This window comes from Dama dama, chromosome 11 (assembly GCF_033118175.1).
Source record: "Dama dama isolate Ldn47 chromosome 11, ASM3311817v1, whole genome shotgun sequence".
NCBI lineage: Eukaryota > Metazoa > Chordata > Mammalia > Artiodactyla > Cervidae > Dama > Dama dama.
The window spans coordinates 2,067,229-2,087,696 of record NC_083691.1 but is presented as its reverse complement, the minus strand read 5'-3'; the positions used below and the strand labels follow the sequence as shown (position 1 = coordinate 2,087,696).

Sequence of the window (20,468 nt, the reverse complement as noted above, 5' to 3'; positions counted from 1 at the left end):
GGGGGCATCCAAGGGGACGCTGGACAGTGAGAGCAGAGGGGAACAGAGAGGCTGAGGTCGGGGCGTGCAGTGGGCCCGGCTGACCCCAGCAGTCTCTCCCGCTTGCCCTGCGCTCTGGTTCTCTGGCGGCGTCTCCGAGCTCACTTCCAGGTGGGCTGGCCACACGGTCGAGGCCTCTGGGAGCTTAGGTCTGGCAGGGGGCAGAGGGGAGTGGACCCCAGTGAGGTGTGAACTTGACCTACCCCTTCCCAGTGGGAGGGGGAGAACTTCCTGGAGGAGCTTTAGGAGGTCACGGCCAGAGTGCAGGTCTCCCGGGGCAGGCGGGCTCTGGACGTCATCTGAGGGTACCGGGGAGCCACGTCTCCATCCAACCTGAAAATCGGCTTGCTCCAGGGGCGGCGGTGTGAAGCTCGCTGCAGGTAGCTCCAGGCACTGAAGTGCACCTGGTCTTAAGATCTGGGCCCCGGACAGGGCTTCCCTGGTAGCTCAGCTAGTAAAGAGTCCACCCGCAATCCAGGAGACCCTAGTTTGATTCCTGGGTCGGGAAGATCCCCTGGAGAAGGGGTCAGCTACCCACTCCAGTATTCTTGGGCTTCCCTGGTGGCCCAGCTGGTAAAGAATCTGCCTGCAATGCAGGAGACCTGGGTTTGATCCCTGGGTTGGGAAGATCCCCGGGAGGAGGGGAAGGCTACCCACTCCAGATCATTGGAAGGACTGAGGCTGAAGCTGAAACTCCAATACTTTGGCCACCTGATGGGGAGAGCTGACTCACTGGAAAAGACCCTGATGCTGGGAAAGATTGAAGGCGGGCGGAGAAGGGGACGACAGAGGATGGGATGGTTGGGTGGCATCAGGCTGGCATGCTGGAGTCCGTGGGGTCACAGAGTCAGACACGACTGAGCGACTTTCCCTTTCACAGCTCCAACACGCCGCCGTTCTTGCCTGGCCGTCAGCTGCCCTCCCTGTGGGCTCAGACTGAGCAACCTGCAACCCTGCCCCCCCCCCCCCCGCCCCCCCAGTCTTCAAACTCGTCCTGCTAGCTTCCGTCAACCAGCCTCTCAGCAGGGAGGCTCTGCGCTCCGCCCTTGCTCCACCATCCTCCTCCCTCTGGGCAGGGTCTTCCCCGTGTGGTCCTTCTGGCTCTATCCCCCTGGGAGCACCGGGCTCAACCCCATCACGCCCCTCCCCCAGCCCTTTAAATGCAATCCGCGTGGAGAAGGCTCCTGGGCTCCAGTGCGCCCTGAGATCCAACCACCCACTCCGCTCCCCGATAGTGTCAGCCTCTCACAACCTTGACTGTAAGATTACCTAGCAGCCCTAGCAGCGCGTCCAAACCAGAAAGCTGCTCTCTTCCCCACGTCCGTCCGTTCCTTAAACGCCGCTGTCCTCCTACATCTGCCCCGCTGAAGCAGCTGCCCTGGTGACCGCCCGCAGACTGCCTCACCTCACCCCCCATCCCACCCCAGGGCCTTTGCACCTGCCGTGCCCCACGGGAGCCCCCCGCGGGTGTTCTCACGGCTTCCTCCCTCCCTCCCTCGCTCGTCTGCTGTGAAACACCCACCGCACTCGCGAGAAACAATATTCTTTATTCACAGAGACGCCATCTGTCTCCCTCCTGAGGGTGGCAACTCTGCCCTGCTCACGTCACAATAGGAGCTGGTGTGTTGGTGGTGGCAAGGGAGACGCCAGGATCCCAGCACAGGCTGCCTGCCAGGGCCGGGATCCCCGGGCTCACAGAGCAAAGCGTGGACGGTCATCTGGGGTCCTGCAGCGGCTCGCTTCTCCCGTCGTGGAGGGAAGACCCTCAAACAAGCAGAACAAACATGCAGCTTCCAGCTGCTGTCACCACGAGTCCATGACACAGAGGCCACCTGTTCCCCACACAGAGGGACAGGGGCACGAAGTCAGAGCAGAGGACGGCCCGCCACGCGTCCTGTTCTCGCTCGTCGCTGACGGCAGAAGATGCTGGTGCCCCCGGAGCCCAGTCTGGGGACCGGGGCTCGCGAGGCCCTGGATCTAACCCGGCCTTGCAGGGGTCCTGGGAGTCGGGGTGACACCCGGGACGGCTGCTGCGGTGGTGGTCCCGCCGCTGACGCTGATGGAGCCCGTGGTCCCGGCGATGCCGCAGAGCTGTGCGCTCGGCCCCAAGGCCTCCGGCAGCGAGGTGGGTGTTCCCGGTGGATTTGGAGCCTGAGCCTGGACTCTCACCCCCGTTTCATCACCACGTCGCCCGTGAGCAAGTCCAGGCTGACATTCAGGGCCATGAGATGCTCTCCAGGGTGAGAACAAACCTGAAAATGCTGACTGTCCACTATCTTTGTCTTCTTTAGAGGCAACTCCAATACTCTGGGCCAACTCTCTCCTTAAAACCTCTGTAGCTATTCACTTAGCAAGGAAAAACTTGGCCCGTGTCGCCTTACAATCAGGGCAGAGACCCCTGCAGCCCCTGCCGTGAGATCTGCAGTTCCTTGGGCTTGGGTCTCGGGCACACTCCGTGGGGGGCCTCTCCCTCCGGGACCTCTTGGGTCTCCCCTTGCTGCGTCTGAGCCAAGTTGTCCCGCTCACGGGAGATGTCCATCCGTCCCCGGCCACTTGTCCCTGCTGCCGCAAGCCGCTCCAGCCACGTGGGCAAGCCGAGGCCGCCCTCGCTGGATGTGGTTGGGGCTGGACCAGGCGCGGTCCAAGGGCCCGTGGCAACCACGGCAGCCTGCTGGCAGGGAGGAGTTGGGACTGGCTTGGTGGATGGAGGCCTTAGAGGGTTTGCAGCAGAGTCTGGGCTTCGGGGTCTAACTCAGGAGCTGGGCCACAGAGTGGTCCCTGAGAGAGGGCGCCAGAGGTGACCACGGAGGTGCGTGGAGAGGACGGGGATCCTCAGAGGGGTGCAGGTGTCCCAGGGTGGGGAGGTGGGCTGCCGCGCACTGGGCTCTGGATTGGGGAGAGGGCTCTGATGCCAGGAGGAGCAGAGACACCCCCGTGCCCCTTGCTTCCCCCCAGCTCAGGGGGCACACTCCTTGCTCTCCTCTGAGAGGCTCGGCCCAGGGGCTCCACACCCGAGTCCGTTCAGGCAGGAGGTGCTGGAGGGTCGGTGCCGCCCCCCATGCATGCAGCGGCGGTGTCCCCGGCTCTGGTCCAGAGACGGCCCCGCCTGGCCGGGCGAGGGTGTGCCCCCCGGCCAAGTGGTGACTCCTCTCTGTTGGCTGCTGTGGGCAGCCGGCAGGAAGCTTCAAGGGCAAGTCCTTCTGGACCAAACACGCAGCGTGCTCACTCGGTCGTGTCCGACTCTGTACGGCCCCGTGGACTGTAGCCTGCCAGGCTCCTCTGTCCATGGGGATTCTCCAGGCGGGAATACTGGGGTAGGTTGCCGTGTCCTCCTCCAGGGGATCTTCCTGACCCAGGGATCGAAACTGAGTCTCCTACGGCTCCAGCACTGCCGGTGGATTCTTTACCACGGAGCCTCTGGGGAAGCCCTACAGCCTGGCAGAGGCTGCCAAAACCTTGCATTCATCAACCGAACGCAGGTGAGGGTGTCCAAGACCCACTTCATAAATCACGTCTGCCCTGTGTGCGGGGGACAATTAACACCCCCCGGGGCTCTGGATCTGGCTGGCTGGGGCCGGGGAGGCTGGGACCCTTGCCCCCTGGCCTCGGACTTGCCCCCTGGGGCAGGCGCCGGCTGTGTTTGTGATGGGGCTCTCTGTCCTCTGATGCTTGTCGACAACCTGCCACCTGTCAGGTATCCCGGGGCTGGTGCAGTGTGGTGTAGAGAGCCAAGTGCAGAATCTTCCTCTTGCAGGCTGCAGACTCTGCTCAAGTAGTTTCACCTGGTGGAGCCTCGGTTTCCTGGTCTCTAACTGGGGAGGCCACCTGCCTCCGCGCTGCCACAGGGCTCCTGAAGGCTGTGCGGAGACGGAGCGTGAGCCGCTGGCTCGGCCAGGCCTTGGGGCCCCCGTGAGTGGTGGCTCCCGTCCCTCCCCGGCCCCGCCTGCCCCTTCTCCGTGGGCCCCGGGAACTCGTGGGTGCCTGGTCTCCAGCCCTCCTGTAGGGAGCAGTCTCTCTGTGGCTCCATAAGTTATCTAGTAGGTCAGCATTTTTGAGTACCTACTGCATGCGGTTTTCCAGGAGAAAGAAAGAAAGAGACCACAAAGATGCCGGTTCCAGGGACGTATCACCTTCAGGGAGGAGGTGGGACCGTCTGAGCCTTCTTATGGGGGTGAGGGCACAGGCTGTGTGGGTGAGGGGTCCCCAGCGATGGTCGGGGTGTGGAGTGTGAGTGGCGTGGATCCAGCAGGCACCCTTCAGGCGGCAGGATGCCAAGGGCGCCAAGGGAACTCTTCAGGCCTCAGTATTCCCATCAGGGGAATGGCAATGGAGTTGCGTGTCTTGTTCACAAAGACTGGGAAAACAGGAAAAAGGCAGGTGGGAGGGGTTTACCCTCATGGCCTGTGTGATGATGGTCAAGGGCGTGGATTCTGGGACTGGCCCCACACCCCGGGAGATGTGTGGCCTTGGGCTAAGGCGCTTTATCTCTTTGTGCCTCTGTGTTCTGGCTTGGAAAACCAGGGCTGACGGTAAGCCCTGCACCCTGGGGTTGCTGTGGGGGTCAGGCTGTTCACAGACCTTTGACCCTCAGGGAGTCCAGGCCCCCAGGGAGGACCCGGGCCTGTTGGCCATCACCACCGGGGGTTTTGTGGCAGCTACAAACTGGCACTTACCAAGAGCATCGCCAATGACTGAGCAGCAAAGGCCTTTGCCATCTGCCTCTCTGGAGACTGAACCCTGGGCTGCTATAGCTGTTGACCTTCAACAACCCTGAGGGAGTTCAGGGTGGAGTGAGATGCTCTGGGCTCCAGGGAATCTGGTGGGACAGGTTAGATAGTTGGATGTCCTTAGGAACAGATTTTATGATCTCAATCCTTGCATCTCCTCATATCTAGAGAAGCACTAAATCCCTTCATGGTGACATCAGACCCTCATGACTAACAAAAAACCTTTTGTAAAATGAGTGCTTCATGGCATTAAATTCCCCCTTCACCAAAATCTTGTATATTGGCCTTCCCCCACTGCCGCTTTGGAGCAGACTCTCAGAGCTATCTGAGACGCTGTCTCCCCGGCTGCAGTCCTCATTTCGCCCCAAATAAAACTTAGCTCACAACTCTCAAATTGTGCGTCGTTTTTCAGTCAGCATTTGTCTCCTCTCTGCTCTCAGAGTGGGACCGACGGTCCCCAGGGAAGCCGCTCAGGTGCATGCACGCTCAGGGAGGGGGGCCGCTCGGAGTGAGGAGATGGCAGCAGGCTGCAGGGCAGTGGCCCTTCTGGGCTGCGCTTGAAGCAGCTGAATCTGAGCGCTCCGTCTGCCGAATCCCGGGAGAGGCCGCGGAAGGGTGAGTACAGAGCAAAGACGCAGCAGGAGGGGCTGAGCCAGGGTTTCCCGTGATTTCCTGCGGTGGCTGGCCTGGTTCGTCATCGCCCGTCCATCAGCCCAGGACGGTGGGAGGGGGCGCACTGGAGGAGAGGGTTCAGCCCAGGAGAGGCCCAGCCCAGAGAAGCTGCAGTCCTGGGTCTGGTGAGGGGGTTGGGGGTCTGAACGCCCTCTGCGTCTCTCCCACCCCTCCCCTGACGTGAGTCGTTTCCCAGGTGCGCTGGTGATACTGTCTGCCTCCGGGGATGCTCTGGGAAGGGGCGTAGAGGGGAGGAAGGTCCCCCAGCCCAGCCCGGCCAGGAGAGTGGGCGCGGGACCCCCTGCTGGGGACCCTCTCCAGGAGGCTCCGCCCTGCTCGAGGTTGGCCTGGGAGCCCTCTGGGCCACACCAGGGTCAGCCGGGGCCTCTGTGTTTTCCCTGTGTTTGTAGGGGTGTGGCTGCCCCGGGGCAGGGAGAGGGCCTTCTGAGAGGGGCGGGGGCCCCAGGGAAGATGACGGACTCTGCCCTTGGCCTGGACTCTCTGTGGGCCCAGAGGTGGGTGCAGACAGAGCAGGGCTGGGCAGAGCGCCCTCCCGCCTGCCGCCTGCAGGGGCTGGCTTGGGTTCAGAGACGGGCGGTGAGGGGGCGGGGCCTGGCGTTGAGCCTGAGCTCCTAGGGGAGAGCTTGGGGTGTGAGCGGTCCCCCTGCCTCGGCCCAGGCAGAGGGGCTGCACCCCGGTGCTGTGCTTACCTTTGTTGTACAATCTGGGGGGGGGGTCACTCCAGTTTCCTCATCTGAAAATGGGGTGTCGACGGCCTGGGGTCATGGGCTGCTGGGGGGACAGTGGGCACGCATGGCAGGTCTTCACTGAAGCTGATGGTTCTTCCTGGGGGAGCCAGAGGGGCCGAGCTATTCCAGGTGGGGAAACCGAGGCTGGGAGTGGGTGGCCAGTGGGCACCTTGGCCCAGGCTGGACGGAGCGGACTGGCACGCTGAGGACAACCCCGAGGGGCTCCCTTACCCCCCGAAGTATCAGCTGTTGTTGATCTCCCCTCCCCAACTCCACCGAGGTCCCCAGATGTGTCCCCAGCTCCTCATCACAGCTTGGACCCAAGGTCCCTGGCCGTGGGGATCTCTGTCCCTTCAGGGCTCCCCGGCCCCATCACGAGAGGTCCAGCGTGGCCGGCTGGCCCGCAGTGGGGGCAGGGTGGCCTGCAGCTGGCGTGGACAGATGGACGGAGGGCCACCACACAGGGCCCTCCCCCTCTCCCCCGCTGCAAGCCGCAGCCATTCCCCAGCTCCTTGATTTTTCATTAAAACAGCCACGGGCTCCGAGCTGCCAAGGTCACGGGGCTGCCAGGGGAGCTGAATTCGGGCCATTACGCTGGCCGCTAATGTCCTTGAGCCAGCGGCTGCTGGCGCGACCAGGCACCGGGGACACTCCAGTCTCCGCCTGTCCCGCAGCGATGGTATCGGGGTCTGAGTGATCTCCCCACGGGCAGCCCTCCCTGGGGAGCAAAGGGATGCTCGTGGGCTGCTGGTCGGCCTGAGAGGCTGAGAGAGGGGCCTCTCCCCGTGGTCCTCCCCGCCTCGCCCGACCGAGTTCGCGCTCAGTTCATTGGCTGCTGGGAAACATCATTCATTCCATCGTCTTCTGGCTGGAAGGCCTGGGCCAGGGCGGGCACGGCCCCTGCGTGCTGCCCGCCCGAGGTGGTGGTGGGGGGGTTGGGGGGCGCCGCGGGGGCAGCAGCCCGCCCTTAGGCCTCCTCAGGACCTGGGATCCCATCACCTCATTTACAAAAGGGCTGAGATTCTAGGCGGCCCTGTAGCCACCGCAACTGGCCAAGTAAAGGGGCGTGCAGGGGCCAGGGTCCTACAGCCCCCCAGCTGGAAACTCGGGGTCCCCAAGCCTCACTGCCCACCCCAGGGATTCTCACGGTGGCCCACATGTCAGCACACAGAGGTCCATGTGCAAGGGGCTCTGTTCTGGAGCCGGGGGCCGTGAAGCCTGTTCTGGGCTGAGAAACCGTTTTAGATCTTGGCCGAGCAAAAGCTAGAGAAAGCACGAATGTCCCCGTCTGGGGAGCGGATCGCCGGAGGCCAGGCCAGCGGGGAGTGCCTCCGAGCAGCGAAGAGGCTGCAGGGCCGAGTCCAGCCTCTGGTGCCCGCTGGGCCCCGAGGACCACGCGCTGTCCGGTTCCACTCATGGGGCCGCCCGCCGGGCAGAGAGGGCGGTGACCCGCCTCCAGCAGCTGGGGTGGGGCAGGCTGACCTTAAAGGGCGCAGGCCAGCCTGCGGGTGTTGGCTGGGGCTAGAGCTGGACGCTCATACGGCCGCACAGACGTGTCCTGGCTCTCAGAAGGGTGCACAGGAAAGGGTGCGTTTCTCTGCATGTAAATTACACCCAAACCGAACGACGAGAAAGCTCCCTTCCAGACACAGTCGGCACCTGGGGTGGGTCCAGGCGGGACACCCTGCTCGGAAACCAGCCACAGCGGAGCAGGGACCGTCTGTTCGCCCCTGGGTCCCCGCTCTGGGCCCGGAGCTGCTGCTCCTTGGAAGGCTGGGAGGGCTCCTGGGGCGAAGGTGGCTTGGCTGCCAGGCCGGCGGGAATGGGCCTCAGTGGCCCGCCTCCCAGTTTCTGGTTCCTCCCCGGGCTGGGAGAGAGGGGTATCTGGGAGAGAGAAGGTGGAGCTCTTCTGGGGACATGCCTTCCTCCTGCAAAAGCAGAACCCTGGGGTTTCACCAAATAGGCAGACAGACCACCCCAGAGGAGTCCAGGTGTAGGGAGGGGTGGGCAGAGCTGGGATGGGGTCTCAAAGCCACTCAGCTCCTGGGTTTTCTTTCCGATCAGATGGTGGAGAAGCTAATAGGCTAATGAAGCCTCAGGAGCTCTCTTGGCGAGGGGGCTCCCCTTTGCTCCTATTTAATTGACACTTCTCGGCCTTTTGGCTAAGACCAAATGTCGTAAGGGGGTTTTCCAGGTGGCTCAGCCGCTAAGGAGGACCCGTCTGCCATTGCAGGAGACGCCAGAGACACAGGTCTGATCCCTGGTTGGGAAGATCCCCTGGAGAAGGAAATGGCAACTGACTCCAGTCTTCTTGCCTGGAGGATCCCATGGACAGAGGAGCCTGGCGGGCTACAGTCCATGTGGTCGCGCAGAGTCGGACACGCCTGAGCACACAACGGGGAGGGCTTTGTCCTTCTCCCTGTCTCCATCTCAGGAAGGGTCACGGCCCCTCTGTCTCTCCCCTCCCCTGACAGCCCCCCATGGGGCATTCTGTGCTGCAGAAAATAGCTCCTGGGAGTGGGTCTCCCTCCCATCCTGCCTCGGAGTCATGAAGCTTCTCCTAAGCCGGATAACACACAGCTACTTTCATGGGGTCCGGCATCTTTGATACTGTGTTATCCTATCAGCCAGCCTGATGCTGGGAGAGATTGAGGGCAGGAGGAGAAGGGGACGGCAGAAGATGAGATGGTTGGATGGCATCACCGAGTCAGTGGACATGATCTGAGCAGACTCCGGGAGGTGGTGAGGGACAGCGAAGCCGGGCGGGCTGCGGTCCGTGGGGTCTCGAAGAGTCGGACACGACAGTGCCTGAACAACAGCAATAGCAATGAAAAGGAATCTGAAAAAGAATAAATGTGTGTGTGTGTGTGACTGAATCACCCTGCGGTGTACCTGAAACTAGCATTGTCCACCAACTGCGCCTCAGTTTAAAGACGAGTTTAGAATCTCCATCCCCCAAATGCCTCGGTCACATGTGCCGTCCGCTCTTGGGGAGCCGTCATTCAGGCCGAGCAGGATCACGCCCAGTTGCCACTCCTGGCAGCACACGTCTGGGCGTCCTCACCTGGGCTGGAACTGTCCAGGTGTGTGAGTCCAGACCTGGCAGCCGCGGGCAGAGGGACACAGCCCTGCTCCAGGCCCCTCACCGGGGATGCTGAGTCTCAGTCGGAGCCGGGGTCCTTCCTGCCCAGGCCGGAGCCCCTCTGACCCTCAGAGTGAGACCTTCCTGTGCCCTGCCACTGCCACTGGGAGCCGAGCGGCCAGCTTCTGCCCGCGCCGCCCGCGTAATCCGTCTGGCTGGACCCGCCGGCCTGTCCTCGCCGCGGTTATTGCATTCGCAACGACTGGCTCAGATTCACTGGGTTATTGGCTCGTTTTTCATTTTGCATCTGTGGTAACCAGACCTGGAAATAAAAAGCAGGGCAGGGCCTAAGCCTGATGGGGAAGGGCTGCGCATGGACGCCTGGAAACGGGGTGAGGGCTTTCCACAGTGGTGGTGCAGGGGAGGGCGGCCGGCTTCCCGCCCAGGCCCACCTAGGGTCTGACCCCGGCCTGGTCTCACCGCTGGGCTGGCGTGGTTGTGATTTTCCTGGCTGCAAAGTGGGAGAGTAAGACCCACCTTGGGAGCTTCACGGAACATAGTAGGTGTTCAATAAGTGCAGTTGTTATGATGATGGCTATAGGATGTTACGACATTGTTTTAGAAGTCCTGAAAGAATAGAAGTGTTTCACTGGGGGCTGTTTTAGAAAACGTAGATATGGGAATGAGCCGTGGAATGGCTGACCTGACGAGCTGCCTCTCTGATATTCAGTTATCCTCCCCTCGCCCCCGCGCTCCTCCTGTGATTTGATTATTTCAGTGCCCACGAGGCAATGCTGTCCACACGTTGGAGGAGTTAGCTGCAGCTCTTCTCTTCGGGGTGGGGCTGCCTCCAGACCGCCTAAAAAATCCTTTCGTTCTCGAGATTCGCGGGCAGGCAGACTGATGGTCTGTGCCTCTCGGTGTCTCGCTGTCCATTTTATGGACAAGAAAGACGAAATGACCAGCTCAACCAAGGTCACAATACAGCAGCCGGGCTGGGGTTCAAACTCAGGTGTCTGGATCTCAAGCATTTGCTGTTTCGAGATCCAGCCCTCATTCAACACTTACTTCCCTCGGAGCTCGGCGCTCGGCAGACACAGCGGGGAAGGCGTCAGGCCCCACAGAGGCTGGGGCAGAGCACGGACCGGAGTGACTGGAAAGCTGCTGGGGGCTCTGAGGGTGGGCCTCGGGGTGCACCCCTGTGTCCAGGGTCAGGGGGGCCTCTGCAGGTGGGACGGTCTCAAGGCGGTGACCTAGAGATGGGACGGAGCCTGCAGGCTCTGGACGGGGAGGCAGCGAGGCCCGGGGAGGGCGGTGGGCCAGCAGGCTGCTGCTGCTGCTGCCGGAGCCGTGTGTAAGGTCGCCGCGGGCCTGACCGGTGGGGTCTGCGGGGGGTGTGTGAGCCGGGCACCGGGACTTGGGGCAGGGCCAGCCAGCGTGCGGTGCCCAGGCTGGGCCGTCCAGCCCCGTGCTTCAGCGGCCTGGTCTCAGGGTCTTGGGCATCCGGGTTTAATGGAACCCGCTTCTTGGAGAAAATGGCAAGCCCACCCCAACAAAAGCCAGGTTCTCAGCAAATCTGTCTTCTCCTACAGTGCGGGTAATCATGGGCCGGGAGGGATCGTAAGCACTTCTCTGTGACACTTGCTTGCTTTTCAGGGGTCATGGACCCGTTAGAGCCTTTGTGAATTTGAAGATTTTGTAGGTTCCTTGGTATGTATGTGTATTGCTGGTCGAGTGACATCGCAGATCCTGGGCAACTCCCAGCTTTGTCTGGGCAGACCTGGGCACCTGTGGCTCACGGCCTTCCTGAGTCCTGGGTCCCACCAGGCAGTGTGGTTGGTCAGGCCGCGCCTCACCCGGCTGAGTGCCCATGTGGTCCTCGGGCACCTGAGCTCCGAGTGACAGCGTTGCCCTTCCCCCCACATGGATGCTCTCCTCTGCCAGGAGGCACGTGGCCTCTTTTCATCCTTTACCCCGGTGGCCAGAAGCCCAGGAGGCTGTCCGGGGAGTGGGGCCCCGGCGGGGGGGGGGACGCCCAGCACTGCCTCCATGTCAGCCGCCCGTGGCCGGTGCTTCCTCCGCGGGTGCCCGGCTGGGCCGCCTTCTCCCCAGGCAGGTGGGCTCACACTGTGTCCAGGCTGCCTGTGGGGTGGGGGGGTCACAGCACAGAGACCCCCCAGCCCCAGCTCCCTGTCCCCGCTCGGTGGGATTGGGACAGGAAATCTGGAGGGATCCAGAGGAGCCAGGATCAGGGCTTGGCGGGGGGGTGGGCAGAGGTGCAGAGCGCCCCCCAGGGGCTGGGGCAGGTGAGGCAGGGGGTTCCCACTGCCCGTGGCCCCCAGGTAGGGGCCCCCCGGCAGGCACAGCGCGTGTGCCTTAAGGCGAGTACGTCTCTCTCTCTAGTGAGCCCCCGTAACTCACACCTTTCCTGTGTGGTAGCCCTCCCAGCAGTCCTGGACACAGGCCTCTCCAGCGCCCTCCCTGGGGCAGCTGACGGGCACCCGCCCCAGTGCCGGCTGAGTCCAGGCTCCTCCCGGCGCTGCCAGCCGGGCTGCAGGTTCCCAGGGTCGGGGAGGGGTGTGGGGGGGGAGACGTGGCATCTCCCCCTTCACAGGCTGAAGGAGCGTGTCTTCACGGGGGGCAGCGTGTCTGGGGTCTGGCCCGGCCATCTTTCCACCCCTCAGGTTTGTCAACACGCATTCCTTTCTTTCAGAGCAATTTTTGTCGAGGTGAAATTCACCTACCGTAAAATGAACCGCTGCCAAGCGGGCCGTCCGGGGGCGTTTGGCCTGTTCACGGTGCTGTGTTCCCAGCCCTCTATCTGGCTCCAGAACCTGTCATCACCCGACAGGAAACCGCCCCTCCCAGCTCCTGGCAACCCCCAGTCCGGTTTCTGTCTCCAGGGATGTCCTCATGCCGCACACTTCCCGGCCACACGTGGCCGTTCACGTCTGCCTTCTCTCGCCTGGGAGCATGTCTTTGAGGTTCATCCACGTTGTTTTCCCCGAACTTCCTTCTTGTCGCTGATGTGTCTGAAGCCCCTGTTCTGGCCAGCATTCCACACGCTTCACTTGATATTACCCTGACACTGGCCCTGAGAGGTAGGTGTTAACCGTGTGATCCCCACTTGAAAGACAAGGAAGCTGAGGCTCCCTGAGGTCGGGCAACACTGCCCAGGGGGGCAACGGGGACTCCAGGCTCTACTGTCCTTCGGACCCCGCTTCTGGCTCCTGCTCATTCCGGGAGCCCCGGTCCCATCTCCGCTGCCTCCCAGAAGCCTTCAGCAGGGCCACCTGGGTACAGAGCCTGGTTAGAGTTTAATCTGCCAAAGGTAAGCTCCTTGCAGGCAGTGAATTCGTGTCCTTGCCGTTTGTGGGCCCCCCTGGACCTCCACATGGTGGGTGCTTTATCAATTAGCAGGTAGTGCCTCTTAATGGGCTCCCCGGGTCGGGGCTGAGCCCGGGACACGACCGTGGCCTGGATAGACTTCTGGGGCTCCGTGGCCGCCCAGGGGTCCCTGCGCCTGCCGGGGCGTTCCTTCTGTGAACTGTGGGTCAGCTGCTTTCTCGAACCTCTTTTTGACTTGAAGGAAAATCATGTGTTTGGAACATGGGATGCTGCCAGGAGGGCCCAAATCTCTCACCTCCCTTCTAGAAAAATAGATCGTTATTTCCCTTCCCTTTTCTTTCCTCCCATAGTGGAGCAGATGTTAACTTTCCAATAAACAGGGGAAAAAATAGATGAGAGACATTTAGCAAACTATCATCGTGCAGGCCAGAGTTATCACTCTGATTTCAACTGGGACTATAAAATTTTATGAGCTATTAAATTGTCCTAAAGCTCCTTTAACATACAAACTTGAGTGTCTGAGATTACCCATTAAGAAAAAGTGGGTTACATCAGGAGAACTTTTACTGCTAACTCTCAATTGTGTTCAATCAATAAAACTTTTAACTAGCCGTGTTGCTCTGGGCGGATTACACGGGTCCTGCTGGGGACGGGCCAGCCGGTGGTCCTAGACCCATCCTTGAGCATGGCCTTGGCTGAAGAGCAGGACTCTGAGCCAAGCCTGTCACCTCTGAGCATTCCAGAAGGTTCTGCTTCCTGCTGGGGCGTCTGTGATCAAGCAGTAGCTTGAGCTGGGAGGTGGGCTTGGAGGCCAGCATGTCCTGGGGGTTCCCACCAAGAACCCGGCAGGGAGCCCAAGCGCCAGGCCCCACTGTGGGTGGGAGCTACGACTCTCGATGGTGGGGAACTGGGGGTTCCTTGGCTGTGGAGGAGCCTCTTCTGGGGTTGACCCCTCAGCCAGAGGAATGTGTGAAAGGAGCCATTGCTACCGAGACGGTGTCCCTGAATCCAGGCGGGACCCCGACCTCAAAAGAGGGGACGGGGGCCCAGGAGGCACTTTCACTGCGGGTCTCCCCGGCCCTCAGTCCTCTGGCAGGGCTATGTCTGCTCCGGCTGGGGCTGGGCCATCCTGGGCTGGGCTGCTCAGAGATGCGAGGCCCGAGGGGCTGCCCTACTGGACCGATGGGCAGCGCGACCTTGGAAGGAGGAGGAGGGAGGCGGAAGGGCTTGAACCGGGGGCTCTGTGGTCCTGGCTGGACCCTTCCCGCCTTCCTCACCCTAGGATGGGGCGGGAACCGCTGCTTCCTGGCGGGTCCAGGGAGCGAGATGGCCTCCCACCTATTGTAAAGTGCTCAGTAAACCGTGGTTGGACCAAAAAAGAAATCAGATTCTGAAGAACAAAAGGAGGGATTTGGTAAACACCTGTAGAAGGAATGGGGTTGCTTCGCCCCCTGCCCGGGGAGGTGGGGCGGGGTGGGTGGATGGGGGCCTGGCTGCCCCGTGTGACAGGCAGGTGAGGCCGGGGCGCATGGCCTCCCGGAGTCTGGTGAGCCCTGAGGGCACATGCTGGGGCAAATTTAAGGCCCCTTCTGCTGGCAGCATGATCAGCTGCCCACCCCCGCCCCAGGGTTCACAGGACGGAAGAGGGCAGGGCTGCAGAGGGCCGGGAGTAGGTTGAGGAGCCCCACTGGGCCAGGGCTGTGGAGCCGCAGCCAGGGCCCATGGTCGTCAGGCGTGGGCCTGGGTCTTCCGTGTTTCCTGGGGGCAGGTGGGGGCATCTTGGACTGTCCTGGGATGAGAATGGTCAGCCCTAAGCCGCTGCTGCCCCAGAGGGCTGATTCCCGCCCCTCACCTCCCAGCCACAGACTGCAGGGCGCAGGGCCCAGGGACGCTGGCCTTTCCCCGTGCCGGCAGCCACTGTCCCTGCACCCTAGGTGCTCAGGGCAGCCGGGAGGCCCGGCCCGGGCAGCCGTCTGCAGGGCCGACCCTGGAATCCTAGCCCATTGCAACAGTCTAGTTGGGCAATTCCCGGGGGAGAGCTCTGCCCGGAGCCGGCTTCCCATCCCCGCATCTGGGTCAGAGCAGACGCATCTTCCTATCAGTGTTTACGAGCCGCCTATAATCTCCCCTGCACGTCTCTGGAGCCCGCCTCTGTCTCCGGCTGGCTTCGCTGCAATGCTCTGGCCCCGAGGTCAGGGAGACACACCTCCCAGGCCCAGAGCCCAGCCACCGTGGTGCCTGCTGGCTGGGAGAGCGCCCGGTCAGCGGCTTCCTGGGGTGGCCCCGGCAGTCGGGTTTGGGGGGGTAGTCCGCGCACAGACCTGGCAGGAAAGCAGGCTGGGGTTGAGGAGTGCGCTCTGCCAGACGCCAATTAGCCTGGAATTCGGGGCCTGTGGCCTCCCCCGCCTGCCTGGTGGTGGGGCCTGAGATCCACTCCCCCCACCAGACCCTTCCTGTGGGACCCCTCTCTGGTTCCTGGAGTCCCACGACCCAGGGGCACATCCGGGATCAGAGGGCCCTAAGCCTCGGGATGGGGGTGGGGGGGTGGTCTGGAGTGCAGGCCAGACCCCTGCCAGCCCGATCCAGTCCTGCTGCCGGCTCCAGGAGGGGCCCAGCAAGGTGCTGGCCACGGTGGGCCTTGGGAACGAGGGGAGCAGGAGAGTGCCCCCCAACTTGAAATCTAAACTTCCGGGCCTTTGGCTCAAGGGTGACTTCTAGGAGCTCCACATAAACAGTAATGTGTTTCCAGAGCAAATTCACCCCGAAGCCACTTTTAGCTCATTCCACTCTAGTATGAATGAGCTTTGCAGACCAGCTTGAATGCAGAGCTGGGAGGGGCTGGGCACTGCGCTCGGGCCTCTGTGAAGAGGGGAGTGGGGCAGACCGGGAGGTGCCTCCTGGCAAAACTGGACATCCCGAGGGCCCCCAGGAGGAAGGCCCAGGAGGAGGAGGTGTGGCCTCAGTGAGGGGAGCTGAGCTGGGAAGGAGACGCTGGCACAGGGAGCGATGAGAACAGTCGTGCGGGGGTAATGGGGAGCCAAGGAGGGTTGTGTAGCGAGGGAGTGAACCACTAGCAGTGTATTTGGGGAGGTGATGCCAGAAAGTTGCGTGAGGGCTGCTGGTGGGAGGCATGCAGGTGGGACCCGGAGCTCTTAAATGTCCACTGAACCCGGTGAGAAATGCCCAGCAGGGAGGGTGAGGGTGGGGAGTTGGGCTCTCCCAGCCCTTTAGCCAGAGTGGCTGTTTGACTTGGTGGCTTTGTCTTATGGAGTTGCCCCCAAACCCTCAAGGACCCCCTGTCCCAGAAGATGAAGCTCTGTGTTCCCTTGGGAGTGGGGGAAACGCCCAGCTGCCCCAAGCCTTCCGGAAGCTTTTCCAGGAACATGGGCTCTGTGAGGTGTTAATGGGGTCCTGGGTGAAGGGCTGCAGGTTATGGAGGTCTCGGGCATCCAGTTCAGCTCAGTTCAGTTCAGTTGCTCAGTCGCGTCCAACCCTTTGCAACCCCATGGACCGCAGCACGCCAGGCCTCCCTGTCCATCACCAACTCCTGGAGTTTACCCAAACTCATGTCTGTCGAGTCACTGATGCCATCTGGGTTCAGGTCAAACCCTACATCCACTGCGGGTTGTCCAGCCTCAGTTGGCATCTCCCGGCGCCCCAAGCCCTGTGCTGGGCAGGCTGTGGTCCTCAAACGTGCACACAGCAGGGCCCCGCCAAGCCCCCCTGGTCAACGCTGCCATGTCCTCTGGACCCCGAGGGTGGAGGGGCAGGTATGCCAGGCGTTGGCGGGGAGGGAAGGCCTGGAGCTGCTGGCTGGGGGGTGCTGACGCCCCTCCCCTGGGCAGAGTGACTGACCACTCCAGCTGGGGGATCACAGCCCCGACTGCCCGGCCTGTGACCCAGCCTTCAGTCCTCGGGAGCAGGGGCAGACCTGGGCTCACGTCCCTCTGTCCATCCACTGACCGTGTGGCCTTGGACGCGTTAGGTGACCTTCCACAGCCTCCTTGGGGGACGTGAGGCTCCCCCCTGCCCAGCGTCTGTGGCCTTCAGGACAGTGATGGTAGATCCCATATGGACACTCTCGGAGACCCAGCCTGGCCCTGGGGAGAGCGGTCAGCGCGGGAGGAAGGCCGCCACGGTCCGGGGCGTGGTCCTGAGAGGCCAGCATGGCTCCTCACCCTGGCTTCGCCCCGGCCCCTCCAGCTGGGACGACACTTTGTGGCTTCGTCCCCTTCCTGACACATGGGGCGTGCACGGGGCATCGGCGGGCCGCTGAGGCCAGCACCAGCGCAGGACCTACAGAGGGGTCCTGGGCACGTGGCCTGCCGCCCATGTGCCCGGGTGCCGAGCACTGGGGGCCGCTCAGGGTGTGCCTCCCCGCCCCCACGCCCTCTGCCGCCCCAGCTCTCCTGGGCTGGGCGGTGGGGGGGAACAAAACGCCGGTGTCCCCCTCTCTCTCCCGGGCACTTGAGAAAGTAGCTTCGTTGGGCCTGCGGTTGCGGCGTGGCTCAGCTCGCAGGTGCCCGGAGGCCTGGCCCGCCAGGGAGTCCCCCGCCAGCCGAGGGGTGGAGGGCCTGGCGGCGCTGGCATTGGCTGGCAGCCCCCGCGGCCCCTCCCTGCTGCCCGGCTCCCAGATGGGCCTCCTGGCCGGGACTCTGCCCGCGGCAGCCAGGCTGGGGGATGCTCCCCGGTCCCCGGGGCCGCCCCGCGGGTTCGGGCAGGAATTCAGGGCCTTGGCTGCTCCCGTGCTGCCTGGCTCCCGCGACGAGGACAGAGAGGCTGCTGGCGAGGAGCCCTGCGCCTCGGGAGGCTGTTGCAACCCTCTGAGACACACGAGTGGGCGGTGGGGGTACCCCCTCACTGGGCACCGAGCCTGGGAGCACCAGTCTCTTGGGCAAGGAGGGACGGAGCCGCGGGGCCAGGCCCACAGACCGCGCGACTTAGAGGGCCCCACGCCGTGGGCGTCTGTCCTCTCCTGCCTCACGGGCTGTGCTCAGTCCCCCACCAGGCATTCACTGAGCACCTACTGTGTGCGGCCTGCAGTCCCAGCCCGTTCTCCGGTCTACCTGCCTTTCCCCTGGCTCCCCCTACCCACCGCCTGGTCCTCCGGCCTGCAGAAGCCCCCGCCGTCCGCCCCAAGGCCACCGTGTCGCCCCCGCCCTGCAGTGCATGCATTGCCCTGGTTGGTGCTTGTCCGGGGCCAGCCAGCCCGCGTGGGGTGCCGTCCCTCCAGGGCCCAGTCCTCAGTCGGGCCGACAGCCAGCCCTCGCGGCTCCTGAGCGGGGAGGGTGGTGGACTTGGCGGTGATGGGGGGAGGTGATTCCTCCCCAGGGTGAGGCTGATGGTCCCAGGCAGTCCAAGGCCAGGGCCCCACCTGGCCGCCTTCCTTCCGTCCGCGGTGCAGGGGTGGGACAGGGCAAGGGTGGGGAGGGGTGGGGGCAGGTGTCTCTGCTGCGGGCGCCTCGCCCCTACATGGGCTCTCATCTCTGTCTTGGGACGGAGGTGGTGTCCTCCCCATTTTACTGATGAGAAGATGGAGCTCCAGGTGGACCGAGCGGGGAGGGGCTGAGCTGGGCGGGGTCCTGCTCTTTGCCAGGAAAGTCAGCCTTTGGAGTCTGAGGCCACATGTGCCTGGCACCCGGGGGCGCCCCTTGGGAGCTTCTAGGCCCTCAGCACCATCATTACTGCGTAAAACCCTCCCAGAGGAGCCGAGAGACCAGCGGTGGAGCAGGTCTGGCCCTGGAGGGCGCCTTCCCGCCAGGCTCGCCTCCCGCCCGAGTCTCACCTTCAGACGCCAGGTCTCCCTGAATTAGCTCCCCGGGGAGCCAGGCTCCCTGCTTCCTTCCGAGGGTGGCGCTAACCTGGGTCTCCTCCAGCTGGGTTCCTCGGGAAGGGGTGGGGTGAGCCAGGGAGCTCACACGCACAGACACGGGGGCACGCCCACAGGCACAGAACACCCACAGGCGTTGACACGCTCTGTGTTCCTTCCCAGAGCTGCGTATAGACTCACACCCTCCCAATGAGGCCTCCATGCGGCCCCGCGTCTGCACACGCAGGCCGTGGCCCGGGGCATGGGCTGGCAGGGGACCGGCCCCCCGAGGCGCCCGGAGCGGGTGGGGGGCCGCCTGGAGGCCATCCTCCTGCCCACGTTCCCCACCGCCCCCACCCCCCAGCCCAGCAGCTGGCCCTTCTTTTGCAATTCTTGCATTTACTTCACAGTCCTTTATGTCGGCAACAGCTTTCAAAACACTTTAGGCTTGTTTACTGAGCTGTGCAAGAACATTTTGTCTCCTTTCCAGCTCAGCCTTCCAGAAGGACCAGGAACGTGCCCGTCTCTGGCGGGGCCAGCTGTGCGCTGTGCCAGGAGAAGCCCCCTCTTCTTAAAGGGCCAGCGGGGCTCCCCCTCTGTGCCGGACGGTGCCCACTCGGACCCGGGGCTGCCGGCTCCAGATGCCGAGTGCCGGTGAAACAGGGCGTTGAAACCCTGAGACTGGGAACCTGCGAGGGGCCGGGGATCGTGCTACTGATGGAACAGGCCCCAGTTCCTCACCAATGACCTTGTAACCCAGTTTGGGAAAGACCCCCGGCTGGGAGCCGGCGTTCCTGAAGAATCTACCTGCAATGCGGGAAACCCAGGTTCAGTCCCTGGGGTGGGAAGATGCCCTGGAGGAGGGCATGGCAACCCACTCCAGTATTCTTGTGCGGAGAATCTCATGGACAGAGGAGCCTGGAGGACCACAGTTCATGGGGTCGCAAAGAGTCGGACACAACTGAGCGACTAACACTTTCGTATTTTTTCCTGTCTGGAAACGGTCACTTGGCCGCTCCCTGAAACAAGGTTGGGACAATGGGGACAGCAAGACTCTCTTTTCTGTTCCCGTCTGGAGGCTGAGGCCAGCTGTCCCCCCCACCGTGACCCGGGGCCAGGCACTGTCCCCGGACCTGCCCTCCAGATGGCTGCAGAGGAGGCTCTGGAACCCATGGGGCTGGGGGTCCTGGATGCTGGGGGTCCCAGTTGGAAAGAAAAGCAGAGCCGTCCTGTCCTGTAGAGGGTGGGTGGGTGCCTGGGGACCAGCTCCCCACTGCCCACCCCCCCACTTGGCTGTTGGTAATTTAAAGACTGCTGCTTATCTTCGTTTTCTCGCCAGACCTCAGACACCCAGCACCCAGACCTGCTCCCCCAGGACCCGTGCCTGCCTGAGCTCGTGCGGGGCCTTTTGGACATCAGCCTCGCTGGCGGACATAGCTCCTCTGTCTGCACATTTAAGCAAATGAAACCTGGGTCCACCTCCCTCTCCTAAAGTCTGAGGAGGTCTGCCGGGGCACACGCGTGTCAGGGAACACAGACAGGACAGGGGAAGGCAATGCTGACCCTGGAGGGCGGGGTCTGGGGGGGAGCAAGCAGAGTGACCGTGTGGATGGCCCGGACTGCAATGCTGAGCTTCCTGGTAGCCAGGGCAAAAGGGAACTAGGACGGAAGAGAGCCTTCCTGAGCGAGAGGGAAGACGTTTAACCGTGAAGCTCTTAAAGGGAATGCATCAGAGAGTGTAATTTGGCCTGGCAGGGAGGCAAGAAAGGAAGCGAGGGGGAGGGGAAGATGACACAGGTCACGAAAAACAACACTCATAAAATATAAAATTCTTCCATGATTATTTTATATTCTTTGCGGCCAAAGATGGAGAAGCTGTATACAGTCAGCAAAAACAAGACTGGGAGTTGACTGTGGCTCAGATCATGAACTCCTTATTGCCAAATTCAGACTGAAATTGAAGAAAGTAGGGAAAACCACTAGACCATCCAGGTATGACCTAAATCAAATCCCTTACTATTATACAGTGAAAGTGACAAATA

The 20,468-nt window shown here is 62.6% G+C and overlaps 1 long non-coding RNA gene across 1 annotated transcript; it reads right to left on the bottom strand.

Moving 5' to 3' along the window:
• Positions 1–1,625: 1,625 nt before the first annotated feature.
• LOC133064314 (uncharacterized) lies at positions 1,626–8,198 on the bottom strand. The gene is made up of 4 exons (XR_009694608.1): positions 6,149–8,198; positions 5,151–5,502; positions 4,713–4,855; positions 1,626–4,393 (listed from the first exon to the last, which is right to left on the bottom strand). It is a non-coding gene; the product is annotated as an uncharacterized LOC133064314 (long non-coding RNA).
• Between the last annotated feature and the right edge of the window lie 12,270 nt (positions 8,199–20,468).